The 20,186-nt window shown below is 39.5% G+C and overlaps 1 long non-coding RNA gene across 1 annotated transcript; it reads left to right on the forward strand.

Annotated features, from left to right (window-relative positions):
* Nucleotides 1–791: 791 nt before the first annotated feature.
* Nucleotides 792–19,696, forward strand: LOC146435118 (uncharacterized). The gene is made up of 4 exons (XR_014853065.1): nt 792–1,056; nt 7,297–7,805; nt 12,828–13,007; nt 19,504–19,696. It is a non-coding gene; the product is annotated as an uncharacterized LOC146435118 (long non-coding RNA).
* The last annotated feature ends 490 nt before the right edge of the window (nt 19,697–20,186 follow it).

The following is a 20,186-nucleotide window of genomic DNA, read 5'->3' on the forward strand; positions in this document are numbered from 1 at the left end:
GCAAATATAATGTCTGTTGTGGTCAGTCTTTTAAAAAGACAGCAGGGTTTATCCCTTCTGCCTAATTTTTTTAATCTTTTCCATTACCCAGAACTTGAAAACAAAGGGCCTGGTCCTTTATGCCTGAAACTGGTGGAAGTTCTGTCTAAAATCACTTGTGACTTCATTTATGGTCATAAAGCAGTACTGCTTTAAGTGATGTTGCAACTTCTGCATGTGCAGAAGAGAGACCTTTTCACAGGACATTAAAAGCAAAAAATCTGGGAAACTTACTCCATTTCTAGCCTTTAGTAAACAGATTTCCAAGTGCAGGAATTGCAATACTGCATTCATCATGAACTGCAAAATGACCTCAGTTGTCACCTGTTCAGTAATTTGTTCCTGTTTATTTAGGAAGTGGAAAATGCTTTTAAATTTCTTTGACAATGTTCCTTATTTTCAATATCTATGGGGCCTCTATAATCTCTCCACAAAAATAGAGTTTAATAAAGAACACTCAGATTTTGTTAATTTTTGTATAACACCTGTTTTGCTGATGCTTATAGATTTTTGGGTGATTTTACTCTAATTTTTTTAAGGGGAAAGGAGATATGAAACTTACTTCTGACATAATTAGAAACCCAAAATGTAAGTTTGCTCACTGAAAACTATATCTGGGAGTTCTTTTGCAATACAAGTTAATTAACTGGATTTAGATATTTGCAAGATGATATATTTAATGGGATTACTGCTCCTATAATGTTCTCAGTGACTGATTCGCCATCCAAGCTCGGGGAACAGAATACCGAATTTCCAGCTCTTTGAGAGTTAATGTTGTGTTAAGAGAAAGTACAATTTGAACCTCACTGTCGATGAATAGCGAGGTTATTCTGGTGAAATGGAGCCTCAGCTGACAAGGGCTGCACGAGGCAGAGGAGGGAGCAGGAATTCGTGGGGAGTGACATTCCTGCCCGAGCTGGGGGCACAGGGACACCACACCTGAACTCCTGGCAAGTTCAAGGCAATTGCAGATCTCATCCCAGCATAATGGCCCTTTATTCAGCCCCTGTCTCCCAGGTAGGATCAGTTAGATGCTGTGGTCTGAGGGCTTAAAAATAAACATTCTTGTTTTCATTGGTGTTTGGGATGGGAATGGAGATGGGTTTGTTTGCTGCCTGCTCCTGTCGTGGTTTGAAAGTGCTGCTGTTTCATTCTTTCAAAATATTGCCTTTTCAATTAAAAAAAAAAAAAAAAAGGAGGGGAGGGAAAGTGAAATGATAACTTGCTCTGGGAAAAAAAATACAGTAGCCCTGACAAAGAATATTTCCATGTGCCAATATATCCCACATTAGTGTCTATCTTCTTTTTAAGGCAAATATATTTCTGTGTGTCAATTTGGTTCACTACAATGTTAGAGTTTCGCTCCCAGCACAGGATTTCTCTAATGAATATGATAATTTAAATCTCATGATCAGAGTAGTACTTTTTAAAGAAATTTGAACATTTTTTGTTTAAATGCTATTAAGAGTTTCAATATTAGCTCAGTCAAATAACTATTAGATTGGGGAATCTCATTTTAGTGGATGGCTGTGTAGCTCTACAGTTCTTCTATATTGTAATATTTTTTAAAAGTAATTCATAAGTGAAATGATAATTCATGTTTAACCAGCATCTATTTTAAAATTTAACCAGTGTTCAAAAGCTCCAGTGAATTCAAATATCTCAACATTTTCATTTGTGAGACTAATTTTAATTTTAGGCTTTGCTAAAATGGAGTGTAAAAAAATTAACTGGATAAGATTGTTCAGTTCACAGTGGCTCACCAGTGCTGGAACACAGACAAAAATCCCACAAAGAGAGGGAGATACATACCTGCATTTCCACCAAGTCAGAGCTAAAATACCTTTGGAAATGATGTGGTTTTGGTTTGTTTATGGTTTGTTTCACCAGTTTTAGCTAATTTCATATTACATATTTTGCCTTTAACATAAAAGCCTTGGCTTAGATGTGGTTATGTGCTCTGGTCAGAAGGTTTCTGTGACACAGATGAGGAAAAAAGTGAATTTTCCTCACTTTGCAAAGCCAAAAGTGAGTGGTCAACCAGAGTCGTGCCAAGGCAACCCTAGAGTCTGGAGTTTTACATGATTATTAGCTTATAAGTGCTTCATTCTAAGCAGTTTAATACTTGAAACAACAGCTCTTATTAAGCTAAATTTAGATCTGTTCTATTTATGAATGCATGAAAATATGCCTGTTTATTTTTCATGATTTGTCTGTAGCCAAGACAACTGTTAAATATACCCTATACTACAGGGCAATCACTAAACAGACCACAATAAATTAATAGCTTACAGAAACCTCTTAAAATAATCTCAGCTCATACATTTGTGATGGGTTTGGGATCTTAAAATATGATATTCTGTGATTTACCAGCAAAGGAATTTGAATTGTGCCATTGTATTCCTGTCCTGCAGCATGATGTTCTCACTGCTAGCCAGAGCTTTCACTGATGCAAGCCCAGATACTTCTTTTCCTTGACTGAACACCAATTCCACCTCATGAGGCAGAATTCCAGAACTGAAAAGGAGGTTTCTCTCAGTTCTTCAAATTATCTTCAATTTATCCCATGCACAGCATTGCTGTAGGCATCAAAGATAAATGATCACTCAACAGCTTTTTTCCCAAGTGTCAAAATGACTCTGTGAGTTTAAAAGGTCAGGATTTTCCAAACCCAGCAGGTTGTGCAAACAGCACAGCAACCTTGCACGTCCAGGAGTGGCACTTGCAGGGTTCTTGTGGAGCATATCTTGTACACAGTCTCTTCAAAGTTCCTCCAGTCTGATGGAATTTTGCATTTCTCTTTAACAACAGACTGTTCAAATTTATGGGACTTAGTTGCAATATGTTTTTCCCTGCTATTATAACTCTGCACAAACTTCTACATTAGCCTCAGCTGGTAGAAATTCCCCAAGCACATCTAGTATCAACACTGTTAGACCAGATCTTCATCTCTGGCCTCGTTCATGTTAATCATGATCCAAAATATGGACCATCAGCACCATTTTGGGTGGGCAGGGATCAGTGAATCAGCTACCATATGCCAAGGGCTCTGAAAAAGCACCTGTGGGGCTTTACTTTGGCTCTCAGGGTGTGGAATTAGTGTTCTCCAGGATGGAGTTACAGCCACAGGCACAGATAGCAGGGAGATAATGAACTCATGCCTGGAAAAAGAGGAGGTTGGACCAAGGTATATGAATGAAGGAGGCCAGGGATGAAGGTCTGATTTAACAGTGTTGGTACCGGAGGTGCTTGGGGAATTTCTATCAGCTGAGGTGAATACAGTTGTTTGTAAGGAGTTATAATAGCAGGGAAAAACATATTGCAATTAAGACCCATTAATGTGAATACTCTATTGTTAAAAGGAAATGCAAAATGGCATCAGACTGGGGGAACTTTGAAGAGATCATGTAAAAGATACACTCTGGGAGAACAGAGCATTTGTCAGAGCTGAAATACTCTGCAAAGTCAGGTGTTGCCAGAATGTCTGGAAACGTTATGACAGTAAGAAAAAATACCCTTTGGAATTAATTGATGATGCTGTTTTGGCTTTTCAATTCAACTTTAAATTTTTTATTTCAGTATCTTGTCCCATTGCAAGTTGAACTGAAGCTAAGCCTACCAAAATATCTGCATCTGAATTAGTGTAATAATTCTACATTTACAGAAAGAACAATAATTTCAAGCACATCTTGACAGATGTATCTTACAACTTTCTTCTACCTTACATCTTCTATCCACAGACAAGTGAGAAAAATACATAGCTGTACTATTGGAAAGGCAATATCTGAAAGCACAATAAAAAATATGCTGCTTTATTAATCAAAGAACAATGTAATTCCATACTAACAGCAGTTTGGAAAACACAAAATGAAGCTAGAGCATTTGTGAAATTATCATCCATTACACATATTAATTGACAGCACACTCCAGGAATTAATTGATCTGAGCGTGGGATCTGGCAGTGGTGGCAGATAGGAAGGCTCTTCTCTGGGAAGAGGGAACATGCAGTGCTAGTGCAAGCTGACAGCATTCTCGGGCTCCTTGGTGAATGGCAGGAATTGTTTTTTCATACTCATCCTTCACCCTCCCAAGGAGCCACTGGAGATCCTTGGATCAGCCCTGGGAGCAGTTTGTTATTCCCTGTATCAATTTCAGCCCCAATAAACCATGCAAATGCAGGAGCTAGTTGGGAAAGCGTTTGGCAGCCCTGGGCAACCAGCTTTTCCCAAAATGAGAGCCTGTGGAAAGCAGTTTTCATCCTCCAAAGCCACTGGCCTTTTGCACTTCAGCGCAAATAAGTTCCCAACTAATGAAGCTGAGGTTCAGTTTCTGGCCAAGGCGAACGAGCACACGTTAAGTCATTCAGAAAGGAGATGAAAAGCTCACATTCAGGATGCATTAATCTGAAAACAAGTGTACTTTTGTGTCTGGGGAGTATTATTTTCATTGCCATCAATTTAGAACATAGATAGACTGTGATTCTAGCTTCACTATCAGGTTGCCCCGCAGGCTGGGACCCCTCCCCAGGCCACTCCATTTAATTTAGACTAATCTAAAGCTAAGTGAAACTTTGTACCCTCTCTGATTTCGCCTTATGATGGGGAACACTCTGATTTCCCCTTCCCCAGTGACCTGTTTGGAGTGGCTGGAGGAGAAATACACAGGAAAATACCCCCCAGGTAAGGGGAATTATCTGTGCCAGCTGACAGCCTGTGAACAGATGGATGGCAAAAGTGTTCAGCAACCTCTTCCCGAGCAGTTTTTGTTAGTTTGACTTTTCCTTCACTTTTACACTTTCTTTTTAAAGGTGGCCTTTGGTACGTGAATTTTTCAATGCGATAAATCTCCCATGGAGCAGAATGAAATCTGCTTCTTTTGCTGCCCTTAAACCTTCCTGGTGGTCCTGCATTTGCAGGGAAATTTGATGGGGCAGGAATCAGGCCCTGTATTTTTCACGTTGGTTTCTTCATGGGTTTCTGTCTTTATTTTTTCCTTGAAATTAAATTCTTAGCAAACTGCAGGGAGGAATTGCTAAAACAGGTCTCTGGTGCCCCAAGGCAGATGCACTGAGGACAGTGTACTTCATTCTCAACCTCTTTTTAGAGTGTTTTAATGCTGAAAATGGGAAGGGCTTGATGTGCATGTGTTGGATTCTGCATGGACAGGCATAAATTCAGAGCTGAGCCTTCATTTTCACTGAAATGCACTGAGCAGGATGTGGGGATAACTCACAGCTGTTCAGAGAGTCTGATACAATGAATTTTACACTTTTGTAAAATTTTTTTTACGTTTGTATTTTTTTTCCTAGAAAATTTTTCATTTACTAGAGTTGTGCAGCTCCTTGTGAGATTTAGGGACATCAGTGTCTATGTGAGAACCTATTTTGGGCAGCATCTGATGTTAGGACAACTGTGGTGACTTTGATACATCTTTTCTTCTTGTCCTTTGAAATTTACAGATTCATCCAGAGAAAGGCTCTTGTTATAAAATATATAACTCCTTATAATTGAGAATTTTATTATTATTATTATTATTATTAACTTTATTAATGTTATTAACATTGTTAACATTATTATTAATGTTGTTATTAACATTATTATTTTGTTTGTTGTCCTTTTCTTCTTTTTTTTCCCCTTTTGCTTTGTAACCCACCACAATTACTTTCTATGGATAAGCCAAGGGAAGAAAACAGATTCTGCCCAGTAATGATCCTCAAATGAGGATCACTCAGCAAGCAACACCAAGAATCAGATTGTCCTTCAGTTTGGGCTCTCAACTTATTCAAAGAAGAAAGGAGAGGCAGCTGCCTGTGACTCTTCATGGTTTACAGAGCAAAATTTTGGGGATCTGCTCACAGGCCTGGCAAAATGATCTGCAGCAGTAGTTATTTTAAATGTGTTAATTAGCAAATTTTAATTACTCTGTCAATAACCAATCAATGAAATAAAACAAACAAGAAATTAAGGCTAGTCTGAGCAGTGCTTGGAAAATATGTTTAAACCAAAATGTTTAATTCTTAAAAGGGAACAGTGTGGAAAAATTCAGGTTTAAAAAGGTACTGCTGATATAAATTCTCCTGAAGTCTTTGGCTTCATTGTTTCCATAAAAAAACTGTTAGATCTGATGGAATTATTAAACTGATTAGTTCTAATTGACCTTAGATCTTAGAGGGGAAGATATTTTAAGGAAAGAGAGGTCCTAAATTTACCTCCTGGGTGCTTCTGGCCCTGATTATGTTTCTCATAAACAATTGTGGTTTTCTGATTTAGGCTTGCATTGCAAAAAAAAAGAAAAAAAAAAAAAAGTCTGAAAAAAGAAAAGAAAAAGGAAAAACCAGCTTATTTTTGTCTGGTGGCTCACAAAACTTGCACGAACAAGACTTTTATGTGTGTGAAACTGCCAAACTGGAGCCAGGGTCGGAACTCTCGAGGGGCTGAATATTGAGCAAAAGAGAGAAATGAAACAGCTGAGTTACTACACTGAGAAACATATGTGGTACATTTACATATTTACCAACATTCAGAAGATTTTCTGATATGTAGCTGCTCTCTTGAAAATTGTGTATGTGGCTGTCTGGAGTTGCACCAGATCTGCAGGACCGATTTTGGCTTCCCAGGGAAATTATAGAGAGTTGCAAAGAAGTTTATAAATGAGTATTTATCCCTTGGAGAGAAACCTTTTTTGAGGAACTTTGACAGCCTAATGGGTGAATTACAAATTCTTTGAAAACTGTTTGCATGTATGTGCCTAGGACAGCAAAGCATTACTTCCCTCTCTGGAGTATTTTTATTATGTTCCTTGTTAAAAAAACCCAAGGAATTATCTTGAAACAATAATGTTTTTGCACCTTGTAAAGCCAAGAAATTCAAGGTAATGGGTGACACTGATCCTAATTGGTGGAGCTAACAGCTCTTACTCTAATCGATCACTTCAACATTTCCACCTCAATCATCTGAAATCTTTTATTTCAGTGAATAATGTGTTCTTCATTAATCAGGCTTGCTACCCTCACAAATCCTCCTGCACATCCTCTCCACTCCTGGAAAGTAAATAGCCACCAAACTGTCCTTCCTCAGGAAAGATTGTCTTTTCCATGGCAGAGAACATAAATATTTCCTCCAAATTCAAGAGAGTGAGCTGTGTTTAATAGTGGTGTATTTGCAGAGATATTGACCATTTATCCTGAAATAAAGAGCTCTGCACGGTGGAGGGAAGTAACTGTGACTGCATAACTCTTCTCCCATTTCATTTTCCCAGGTGTATTTATTTGATCAGTGTTTCATATTTAAATATGCAGCACGTGTTTTGTATTGAGAGAAAATTGCATTATTAAATGATGGTAGAAGAAAACTGGAGTCAGAAACAAAGGAAATAAAAATACTTGAATTATGCTGCAGAAAACATGAAAGAAAATGTCTATAAATACACACAGGAGTGAGTCTGTCTAAAAAGTGCACTGAGGGTTGATGAAAACATCTCTGACACCAAAGGAAATTGTTCACACTGACTTTGGCTGAACACTGAAATTCAGGTACCAACAGCACCAGCTCCAGTTGGTGATTCCCAATTCCATCCCCATCCCTCCTGCTGTCCCTGGCTCTGCTGCAGCAGGATTCTCCAGCCTGGTTTGGGAGCTCAGTGAAATCTCTTTTGGAACAGATGAGGCTCTGGAACAACTCCTGCAGAGTCCAAGGCTGTGACTCCTGGAAATGCATCCCCTGGTCTGTACCTGGGCCATTTGGTCAGAACCAAGGCTCACCCTCCAGGTAAGCACCCCCAAGAGGAGCAAATGAGGCTTTCTGTGCCTCCAGCCTACCTCCCTGTCCCCTCCTCCTCCACTGCCTTTTCTCTGGGGGTCACAACACATGAACCTTCTCTAATCGTGGTCTATCTCACTCCAAATGGACAGTTGTGTGTTGTATCTGTATTCTTCCTATCTATCCTTTCTCCTTTTCTCTCAGATTGCTCTATTTGTTGCTATCACATGGGTTTTTTTCCCATAAATATTCTCTTTCAGCTCATGATACCTCTTTTTGTTGCCAGAGTCATACGTTCTGCCCCTTCTCACAGCAATCTCATGACCTGCAGGTAATATACAGAACTCAAAAAGGTGAAGACCTTTCTCTTTCCTCAGCCAGCTCCCAGATTCCAGCCCTGCTAATGCTGTGTGCCCAGGGTCAGGCTAAGATGGGTTCCACAGAGAAGAGATTCCTTTCTCTTTGGTAATGATAGATAGAGCTGGAGAGCCAAGGGTGCAATAGTTCAAGAGTAGCTCTTGGTGTAACAGATCCAGTTTGACTGTGAGGAGCACAGAGTAAACTTCTAGCATTTTGTCAGAGATTCAAAAGTGTCTTGAAAGGGTGAAAATTATGCTTCCACAATCAAAGTCTTAAAATACAAGCAGCTGACTTTTCTTTTTTCTTTTTTTTTAACTTTGTCCATGTGACATGCAAAGGTGCAAATAAATAACAACTGTTTTGATGACTGAATGGTATGACCCTACTTCTTGCTTTTAATGCAATTGGAATTAAAACACAGAAACAGGTTTAAAGAGAGAGGTCTGAAGCTCACCATCTCATGGCTACAAACATCAGAGCTCCCCTGAGGATTGAATTTTCACTAGGTGAGAAATCCTGGAATTTCAAAACTCAAACACATCATTGAAACACTGGTGTCAGGTGAAAGCCACCTCTGTTCAGGTGCCTCTGCTAAAAATGCCAATCCTTTCCCTGCTAACTTCCACCAGGAGTGTGGAAGTTTGCTTTTGGTCAAACTTTTTGTCTAAAGTAATTTTCTTTCACCAGGAAACAAAAATTTTGCATTATACCACTAAAGGATCAGGTCCCCATATATTTACACCTGCTTTACCATTTTAAATAATCCAAAATTTTGATCTCTGCAAGGGAAAACCTCATTTAAAAGTCTGGCAACAGCTTTACATGTTTTTCGGGGTTTTTTTTTGACCTGACTAGAAGCATATGGATTTTTTAAAGTCAAATCATATGTTTTACCATTTTGGATAAAATTCCAGCTGTTGTACCAAAACAGGACAACGAAGATCCCCTTTCTTAGCTGTCTTGCCCATCCAGCTGTTACACAATGATGGGAAGTCCTACCATGAGAGCTCCAAGTGGAAGATGTATCCATGTGTCACAACTGGTGTTCTCTTAGTAAATACCATGTTCTTGTTATTTTTAATTTCCTCGGAAGGTCCAAGAGGAAATGATGGAAAGGATGTTCAGTCCTGAATTTAGCTTCACATTGTGGGAGAATGAAAATTAAAGCTCATCTACACATAGTGCAAATGCAGCCAATCACAGCTGAAGGATTAGTAAAAAGTGTTAAAAATATTATATGAAAGTTTTAATTACACAGAAAAATTATAAAATGCCCAGTAATTACAGTATATTGATTCCATTTTTTTTTCTTGAAATGCTAAAACTATTTCAACACACACAGAATCAATAAACATAATTAAAATATGAGCTCATCAAAACAGTAATTAAATGTACTTAACAGCTTTTGTGGCTTTTCTCCATATGGTTACTGTGGGAGTGTGAATCTGGCTTGCTAGATAAATGTAACAAAATAAAGTGAAAGCCTGGGAAAAGATTACTGTGGTATCATAAGCAAATACAATAAAGTCTAGCTCTATAATAAGTTCCAATAAATCAAAAAAGTTGACAAAGGAAGCAGTGTTTACAATTATTAGAGAGAAATTCTGGGGGTTTTATATTTTTATGGGATTAACACTATCATGGACTTAATACAGAAGCCAAATCAAATCTTTTCTTCCATCATTAAAGCTCTCCCACCAGAAGACTTTGTGCTCAATGAAATGTGTTTGGGAACTCTGTGGGCTCGCTGGTGTTGGTGACAAATCACTTGACAGCTGTCACTCAGGGGGAATTCAGCTCCTGGACCTCCTAGAGCTGCTTGGAGCTGCCCTTGGGAGCAGCAAGTCTCTCTCCAGAGGTTAGATAAAGGAGCATGACTGCCAAGCAGGAAGGAAATGAGGTGCTTGAAGTGGAGTGTGGGGATGCTGCTCCAGCCTTGGCCCTCCCTGCTCCCTGGGCATGTGTGCAGTGTCAGAAATAATGGACAAAAATCAATGGGCAGGGCTTTGGAGAGCAAAATGTGGCAAAATTATTTCAGAAATCACCATGGGCACCTTTGGGCTGGGCAGCTCCTCCTCCTCTTCCTCCTCTTCCTCCTCTTCCTCCTCCTCCTGTGCCTTTCCTGGAGTCCTCACAGCTCTCCCTGCCACATCCTCGAAGGGTCTTGAGAAGATTGGCATTTTGATGTCATTTTTGCATCACTGCCACGACAGGCACAGGCAGATCACATGCAGTGTGTGTGTCTGAAGTGCTGTGTGGATATAAAAAAGTTTGCAGAGATGTTAAGGGAGCTCTTAGCACCAAGGTAGATAGTGTATAGACAGAAAAAAAAAATATTACAAGTGTGATGATGTGGTGACACACCATGACTGCAAATTAAAAAAAATTACATAGAAGTATTTTTCTAGAGCCCACAGCACAGCCCACATTGATGACAATGGCTGTATAAATAAAGTTATTGCTGCCTCATGTTTTCCCAACCACTCCTTGTAACCTGAAAAAACAAGTACATTTCCAACTGTCATGCATGGTAGGTATTGCAGAGATAGTCACAATTTCCTCAACAGCTTGTGGCCACCAGCAGACCTCACACCTTTAGTGTTTCAAAAATGGGAACATTCAGTTAAAAAGCTTTGTTTAAATCCACTCCCAAATCCCTAAAGCCAAATAAACTCAGAGAACAGAATAAGACATGCATTACAATTCCTTACACGCTTTTCCAGAAGAAATCCCTGGTGCTTTTTCTCAGTCCTCACCACACAAGGTGTGTCCTTCTCTGCCACCCCGCAGGACAAGGAAAAAAAATCCTTTAAGGTGGTGAAGCAGAGCGAAAAGGTTAATAACTCTTTTAACTCAAGAAGCAGCAAGGTTTGGTAACTAAATAGATGTTGTTCAGGAAGGAATCCTCTTCCAGTTGTACATCTCCTGTCTTTTCCTTTCCTCCTGGAACAAGGAACTCAGCAGATCTCAGTCCCAACCCCATTTTTCAGTGTCAGCACACTTCTGGAGGATATGACTGCTTGGATATTTGCTACCTCAGTCCTCCCTCACTGACTCCACCTTTGTCACTCTTTACAGATGTTTAAAAAAACCTTTATCTTGAAATGATTCACTTCTTTTTTCTTTGCTCTTTCTATACATAAGACATGGCCCTTAACTCCTGACATTCCAGTGCCACTAAACTTTTTGCAGCTTTGCACAGGACTTGAATTGTGGGAATAGAATTAGTAGTATTTTCTAAAGAGAGAATGACATTATATTAAATTCCTTTACTTTCATCTCATGAGTTAATGAAAAGGTGACCTTTTTTTCCCAACTAGAGCTAGTTGCTCCAAAGATGAAAATATGAATATACAGCTCTCACCACACAAGTATTTACAAAAAAACCTAAATCCTTCAAATTCCTATTCTCAAAACAAAACACTAAGTTTTTTGATTAATGTTTTAAAATTAGTCAATATTCTTCTGCCTTTAGCCAACTTTAGAAAATTTGGGTTCCTGCTTTTACACATAAAAAATGGGGTGTAATAATCTGTGAGTGGGCATTATATAAATCCTTTCCTGATTTTAACTGAATGTAGCTTCCTATTGCCTCTTCAGGATGGTGCTACAAATTTAATAGACTCTGCATCCAGTTTCCTCATCTTGTATTATGTTGCCAAGTAGGAGACAAAATGTCTAGTAATTAAGGCTGCTTTTAAAGTTTAAGATGGCCTTTTAAAAGGCCAAGATTGAAATGGAAGATTGAAGACAAAAATATCTTTTAAGAAAATGATTAAAAGAAAAAAAAAATAAAAGGTTTATTTTAGACTTGGCCTGAATATTGAATTACAATGGATTTAAAATATTCTGCAGGCAAGAATAGCTAGGATACTACTATCTGGCAAATTAGGCACTGCATTCCCTAGCAGGGAGCTACATCATCCTTAGAAATAAGTTTTGCAGGCACATTGATGTTATTTTGGTCATTACTCAGCCAGCTGGTTATAAGACCATTTCAGAAATGTATCTTGTCATAGGAAATCTGCTCAGTGGTCTGGGCTGTCTGAGTGTGTATGAACGAGTGGTAAGTTTCAAAGTAGGAAGGAAAAAGTTAATTAAAACAAAAAACAACAACAAAAAACTACATCACGAGAGGGACACAGTGAGACAAGACCAACCTACTGCCTTTAACCATTCCTAATGCTGTTTAATTTTGCATAGCCCCTGCTGACACGGGCTGTGGATGGTGTTTTGTTTGTAGAAAACACAGATGATGATGTTACAGTGTGTGGTACTGAATCAGGCTGACAAGTTTTAATTCAGGTATCTCATGATGCCATTTTCTTTTTCAAGGCAATTTTTTGGCAGGGCTACACCTCTCATATTACTGTAGGGTTTCTTGCAGCATCTTCGTGGTAGTTGAGAATGATAAGAAGCTGCCAAACCCCTGTTTTTATAGAGCACTGAGGCACATCTTTTATCAGTAGTTTTTAACAACAAACTGATGTGAAATATTTAGATTCTGTAATACTGCAATAATTTTTTTGGTTAAAATTGCCAAAATTAACTTTTTGGTGCTCCTTAGTTAGGAAGTTACACACCTTTCCATCAAATGATTTTTTATTTATTATTACAACTTATTATTCGCAATTTGAGAAGAAATAAGGTTAAGTTTGGTGTCTTTCATAGGACCTGGCTTCTGTCTGACTTTCAGTGGTACTGGTGACCAGCAAAAATCTTGAAGCAAAAGGTTTAAATATAGATTAAACTTGTGCACAGCTTTTGCTTAAGATGGAAATGGTGGAGAACAGTAACTAACTGGGACAGAAAAGATGCAGAGGTTAAAGAAAACCTGTGATTTTTCTGGAGGTGAGTGATAGTTTTTCTGGTACACTCCTAGCTTTTTATGCCTATTTCCTATTTTCTGACATCCTGAAGAGAACCTGTTTAGGCATTTCCAACCACAATGCCTTACACTAAAATATGTATTGTGTATTTTTTGAAACAATGAATTGTTTTATTTTCTCTGAAAGATGGAAACCTGACTCTTCTTCTTTCTGTTAATTCCTTCCCCCCCCATTTTAGATGGGAAAAAATAACAACAAATCAATAGATCTCTAATGTTTGGGAAAGGTATGGTGGCCATATAGAGTGCATTAATGTCCTATGAACCTGAGCACTCTTGTGGCTATAAACAGGCCCAAGTTTTGAGCTCTTGCAGCAGAACCTGCTCTCCCCAAATTCCACACAAACATGTGCTCCTCCACGCATGGCTGATCCCATTGGCGTCAAAGACACTACTCATGGGAGTAAAGTTACTCATGCATTTAAGTGCTGACTGGATTCCAGCCAAAATCTTAATCTTTTCCATTTAATACCCTTTTCCTAAACTGATAACAGCCTTCAAGTTTTCAGTATCATGTGCAGCAGTTTAAATAATGTAGAACTGAAGGAAAAAAAGTGGAATAACAGTATCGTAACTTAAGGAGTATCATGAGATAAACAGCATAACACAGGCGCAGCTTTAATAGGAGTGAGCAGTTATCTCCAAGGCAGCCTTATGCTCCTGCTCTGAAGGCAATTCATGTCTCTCAATGTCTGAAAAAGCCAGGCAGGGAGGAGGGGCAGCTCTGAAAAGGCAGGTACAAAACACCAGTGCAAAACAGAGTGTAAAAGAGCACGTTTTATCTGAATGACAGAGCTCGAATTAAAGTTGTGCTGCTCTTCAATCTCAGTACAACAGGCAAAAAATTTTTCACAGAAAGTGTGCAGAACTTTGGCAACAAAACCATAAATATGATTTTGGCTTCTGGGGATTTTTAAATTATTTAGATTTTCCATCAATACTGGGGGTTCCCAACCTATTCCAGTTCTTGCACTATTCTTTTATTATCTTACCTTTCTTTTTATTGTAGATGAGCTCTGAATGGTGCTGCTAACCTCCACTGGAGGCATTTCATTCGTTCTGCCATTAGGTCCTAAAAAGAACATTACATGTGCAAGAAGATATTGCATTGTATAGGTGTTTGGTTATATATCTAGAAGGGGTTTGGTTGAGTATCAGTATTTCTGTAAACACTGTTCACATGCATGTCAGAGTAGACAAAGAGTTGAGTAGGTTTATATGGTTTTTATTTCTGTTGACTTCATGAGAAAAGATGTGGAAGAGCTGTTCTCTGTGGAATGGGTAAGATTTGGCTGGGAGTTGAGAAAGTCCCACTCTTTAAAGAGTGGGACTGTTTTTAACCTCATCCTGCAGCTTCCAAAGATCTTTCAGTCACACCAAACTTCTTCTACCTCTGTCCCTAAAGACCACTGATTTTACTAGCTGTTTTCTTTGAGAGGAGTCTAGAGAAGGAGAGATTTGATGGGCTCAGAGAAATCTATCTGCAGTGAGAGTCAGAGATGGAGTTTCATAAGGACTGATGGCTTTTTGCCCAGAAATGCTTCACTGATGTAGCCCAGACTGGGACTTTTCCCAGAGGAAAAAGAGCAGGAGCAAACAGAGGGGGAGGAGACAGAGACAAAAAGGGAGGAGGGGGGTAATCTAGTCCTCTTTGAATTTTTTCTTGAGAATCAAATTGTTTTTCCCTGGGTTTTACTCAAGGAGGAAAGGGAAAAAGTAAGAAATGAAAGTAAGACTCTGTCTGAAATCATTAAACAGAAGTTTTGCAATTTGATCATCATTATTTATCTGCTTTGACAATAATGATACATCTTTGGGTGGAAAGAACTAGAGAATATATTTTGAACGTGTGAGCTCTATGAAAATATCCAGGTTTGTAAAGTACAAAATTTATATCTCACCTTTTAAAAATATATTTGTGTAATTGTGCTGCAGAGTCTTCAAGGACATTATTCTTGTGTAGTCACATCCTAAAGTGTCATTTTTAAGAATATGTGTCTGAGGAGCTTCTCTCTGAACAGATCTGAAACTAGTGAAATCTGAGGACAGGTAGTGCAAGTATCTCTGTGAGGAAAAATATGGTTAAAAGAGACTGTGGAGATGAGAATTTTCATTATCCTGGTGAAAGGAATGGATGGAAATCCCAGCAGAATAGGTGTGGTGAAAATAGTCTCTGGGGGTAAATTCTGCCATATAGATTAGCCATGTTACTGCATCATCCAAAGTGAATTTTAGTCAACAATATCTCTGCTAGATTTGGTATCAGACCTGCCTGTGTAAGGGAGAAGAGTGCTGAGATCCTATGATATCCCAAAGGTGTTAGGAAAGGGAAACAATTGGGCTAAATACAGGAATTCAACACCAGAAATAAGATATTGACCTAATCAGTGAAATGAGCATCAAAATCACTCTTCATGCTAAAGCTTTAAGGGTCTGGCATATCAAACAGAGCATGAATCTATTCAGGAATATGCCAGGAGCTAATTGATTTAAGAAATCTGGCTGTATATAGAGACCATTACTCATAGATATCACGTTTTTCTGCCGCACAAATTATCTTCAGCGCTCGTGGTGTCTGCTCAAGGAAAAGTTTATTTTCATTCAGTCTTTTCTTTCCCCCTGACCTCAAAGGACTAATTAACCAAGAATTAGCATGTTTCTAAAATATGACTGAATTCATCTTCTTTAGAAAGTGTGCTGAAGAATGTACCCTGTTATTAGAAATGACAGGATGTATATGGGGCCATATGTTTTCAAAGGGTTTTCTGTCAGTGTTAATCAAAACGTTGGAGAACTCATGAACACACTGAGCAGCACGTCAACCATATGGATAATATCTCCCCTTTAATAGTGAGAATTTGAATTAATAATAAACACTGGAGAATAACCTAAAATGAGACAGAAACAATAATATTAAGACCAGGGAAGGCGTAATATCACATCAACCTGAAGACTCCTGAGTATTTTTAAAAAAATCTATTGTGTGTTAAATCCTGGTCACTGAACTACATCCATTAATTTTTCTTAGTTTAGCTTGGAAAGGCAACTCCAAAGATGCATTTTATTTTTCCTGGGGTTTATAGGGGACAGCTCTTAGAGCAGGCTGTAACATGCATCAGCATCACTTGCTTGTCTGACTGTAGAGGTAGATTCATTATTGCAGACTATTTGTAACTGAAAAGGCACCAGAACATTTGTTTGGTGACACACATGTGCACAAATCATTTCATGGGCTATACAAACAGCTGCAGGGGGGAAAAAAGTCAGTTTCTAAGTTTGCTAACCTTGGAAAATGGATTGATACTATATTATTTTGAATAAACTTCTGAGGGTTCAACTTGCCAAAATTACCTGCTTTTAAAGATGATGAACTCTCTGAACTAAATGCTGAGAAGTTTGCTTGAGAGAAAATTAATGTTTCAAGTGCGTTTATCTGCCTCTACATCACTGACAAGAGCATATGAGAGATAAATCCATCAAAAATGAAAAAAATAAAATCTCTATTTGGTAAACCAAAAAGTTCCACCTTGCAGCTACCTGGGAGGACACAATCACATGCATTACAACTGACTTTGAAAATCAAGAGCTTTTGCCTGAAGGCAGATCTGCAGCTGGAGCTGAGTCAGGATCAGGACAGGGCTCCACTCCCTGCTCTGATTATTGGGAATTTTCCCTCTATGGGAATTGTATTTGCTCCTTGGCATCACTCAGTGCTGCTGGGAGCCACTGAACAGAGATGCAACAAACACAGGAGCTCACTGCTTCACCAGGAGGGTCACAGCCATGTACTCCATCACCTCCAGACCCCCAGCCTTGGTGACAGGATCTCAGTCTCTCTCCACTGGTAAGGTTTTATTATCACAGAAACCAGTCCTGGTTTATTTCCCCCTTAGTTAAGCACAAAGTTACATTTAGACCTCTGACTGCTCTCCCTGTCACATAAAGCCTTGAGCTGCTGATAAGCACAATCCAGCCTGGCCAAGGTGAGAACCTGAATCTTGGAGCAGAGATAGGGAGTGAAGGAAATGCAACTCTAAGTTTTTGAAGCTGTAAGTTGAGCTATCCCTACGATATAGTGGTGGGTTTTATTTGTAACCAGCCATCAGCTCCACTGGTGTGAGGCTCCTCCTGGAATTCTGTGTCCTGCAGCATCTGAGGGATGTGGATCTGCTGGAGCCAGTCCAGAGGAGCTCACACAGCTGATCAGAGGGCTGGAACACCTCTGCTATGCAGACAGGCTGGGAGAGTTGGCATTATTCATTATTCATTGAGAGTTGGCATTATTCATTATTTCTTCTGGAGAAGAAAATGTGGTCTAGTGGAAGATGTTTCTGCCCATGACTGGAGGTACCTTCTAAATCAAAACATTCCGTGATTCTATGATCTGTATCAGTTCCCAGCTTAGGAGTATTTTCCTCAAACATTTCTTTTCCATTTTCCCCTTGAGTCCATTCCTGCTTTCCATATTCCTTTTCTGAAGCTGGTTGAAAAGCACATTATTATAGACAGCACCTCCTGACTGGTGGATATTCTTGCACCTGCTCTTGTTTTTGGAGTAATCAGAGAGGAGCCTGTGACAAGGAGCAGAGTTCAGTCCTCCTTTCCTCTCTGTGCTCTTCCATCAGCTCCTGTAGTTCTGTGCCAGGATTTTGTACTCAGTAGCCTGTGACTCTCCTGCAGATCTCAAGGGAGTTCCTCCTGCACCTGGGAAGGAGTATCCACCTGCTACTTACTGTTAGAAAATAAATATCAGCCTTAGGTTTTTTTCCCTGTTTCAGATGAAGTTTAAGTACCACGACCCCTGCACATAATGTGCCAAAATCCTTTGTTTCACTATAAAACCTCCACTGCCAAGCAGTAAGGTGTGGAGGAAATGCAGCCTCTGCCCGAGCTGCTGAGGACACCATACCTGCAAGGTACAGCTGCTGTAGGGACTTTGAGTTTAAATCTGGTTCACAGGGCACTCTCCCACCACACTAATCTAGTGCCTGCCCAGCTCTTGGGAGGCTCCTGCAGTGACACTGTTCTTGTGGCCAAATATTTTAGCCTCCCAGGCCATTTTTGTTCCTAGCTTCTCCTATTTTCTTATATGCTGAACTTCCAACAAACACCACAAGCTACAGCCTCTCTTTCTGGAGCAGCAACATTTGCCTCTTTCATGTGTTGAATTTTTTCAGACAATCATACAATCATAGAATATTTAGGGTTAGAAGGGACCTCTAAAGACCATCCAGTCTTGGTCATGGGCAAGACCAGGTTACTGAGAGCTCCATCCCACCAGACCTACAACTCTTCCAGGGATGGAGCATCCACCACCTCTCAAGACAAACTGTGCCAGTGTTTCAACATCCACACATTGCTTCTGTGCTGAAGTTTTAATTGCCAGGAACAAAATTCGAAGACTTTTGTGATATTTTTAGAAGACACTTTTTGGTTCTGCTCATGCTGGGCAGCAGGCAGAGTCAGCAGCAGCATCTGAACACTCCTGAGGCTAAGCAAACACCCCTGCTTGGTACAAACCTTCAGCTGCTCTCCCCAGGCTGCATCAATTTTGGTGGAGATCCTGCACAGCTTATGCATCTTCACAGATCTATGTTCTCTGGTGTGTCCCACGAGCCCTTAAATACTTGAAATACTTCACTTCTGCCACACAAATGACAAGAAAGAGTCCCCAAACTGGCATGTAGCTCTCAGCAGCCTTCTGTCAAGCAGATGTTCAGCTGTAGGAGTGTTGTATGAGGCATTGTAATACTGCAACTGACTCCTCTTGCCTGCAAATCACAAGAGGAGGTGTTAAAACCTAAATAAATAAATAAAATATAAGCACTGGCTGGAAGGGAGAAGGGGTGGGGGAAGGAATGATGCTTGCTAAAACTTCCAGCCACCCTGGCAATTAGTCTCACAATGGCATAATCCTGATGAGGTTTCACATCTGCTATTGCATTTGGTACATAGTGTTTTTTAGCATTTTACTCCATCTGGTTCTATACAACCTCCTTGGGCTGGAGGAGGATATGGTTACTCCAGTCATTAAATGTTGATGGTCTCTGTTGTTTGTGGTAGGTATCTGTTACATTAACTGTTACTTTTCCTCCTCACACTTGGAAATAATTCTTCTTCCCTCACCACCATTTGCCAGTAATAATAAAATTACAGCTCTTTATGAAGATGTTGATGCCAGCATGACTTGCAAGTTCTGTGAAATATGTTGGTTGGTTTGAATGGAATAGACAAATTCTTTCCTAGTATGATATTCATATCTTTAAATGCATTAACTTTTAGGATTTACAGATCAACTATCCCCCATTAGAAGGGATATCTCTTGTTTTCAGACCAGATCTAATCTTATTTTTCTAAAAGGAAGGAATATGCTATCATTTTCCTTAAAGCCATTTAGTTATAGATTTAAGTGGATAAATATATTTGACATTCTTTGCCTTTCCATTTCCCTTTTGCCAGCAATGCCAAACAGACTATGAAAAAGAGAATTAATTCATTATCCCAAGATATTCATGAAGTTCTCTAAGCTTCTGATTCTTGGACCGCAGGTCATTAGCAATCATTAATTTTTAAAGCTATGGATGATGTCCTCCGAAGCAGAGATCACATGAAATGAACAGACTATTCCTGTGGTACTGGGATGAAGTTTGGGAAGAGATAAGTGTATGGTGAAGCAGAATTTTAGCTATGCAGAGATCTTTGACACAGAGAGAGGCAGAGCTTCCCTTTTGGCAGCTGCATGGCAGAGCACAGGCTGTGAGAAACATCTCTGCTGCTCTAAATGGAGACAATTGTTCCTCTGCATCCTTCTGCTTCTGCATCCCAGCAGCCACAAAGTCACTGTTACCTTTTACTCAGCTTTTTCCCAGTCACACTATGGCCAGAGGGAGCCTAAACCTGTCTGCAAGAGGTCCTGCCTGGAATTTGTTTTGCCACATTTCAGTGTAGAACATTTTGGGTTTTCCTTTTCCCTTCCTAACAAATGCACACATTTAAGAGTTAAAAACGCCTGTGCTGCCCCAAAAGTGACTTTCCTTTTGATGTGTCCACGTAAGGATTAGCCCATATTAATATGTAGTTCTCCTAACCTGGGGAAAGAGAGGAAAGCTCAGGATTGTTTGAATGCTGACGAGGATATCTGT

This window comes from Lichenostomus cassidix, chromosome 6, assembly GCF_008360975.1.
Source record: "Lichenostomus cassidix isolate B80296 chromosome 6, HeHo_3.0, whole genome shotgun sequence".
In the NCBI taxonomy this organism is placed as follows: domain Eukaryota; kingdom Metazoa; phylum Chordata; class Aves; order Passeriformes; family Meliphagidae; genus Lichenostomus; species Lichenostomus cassidix.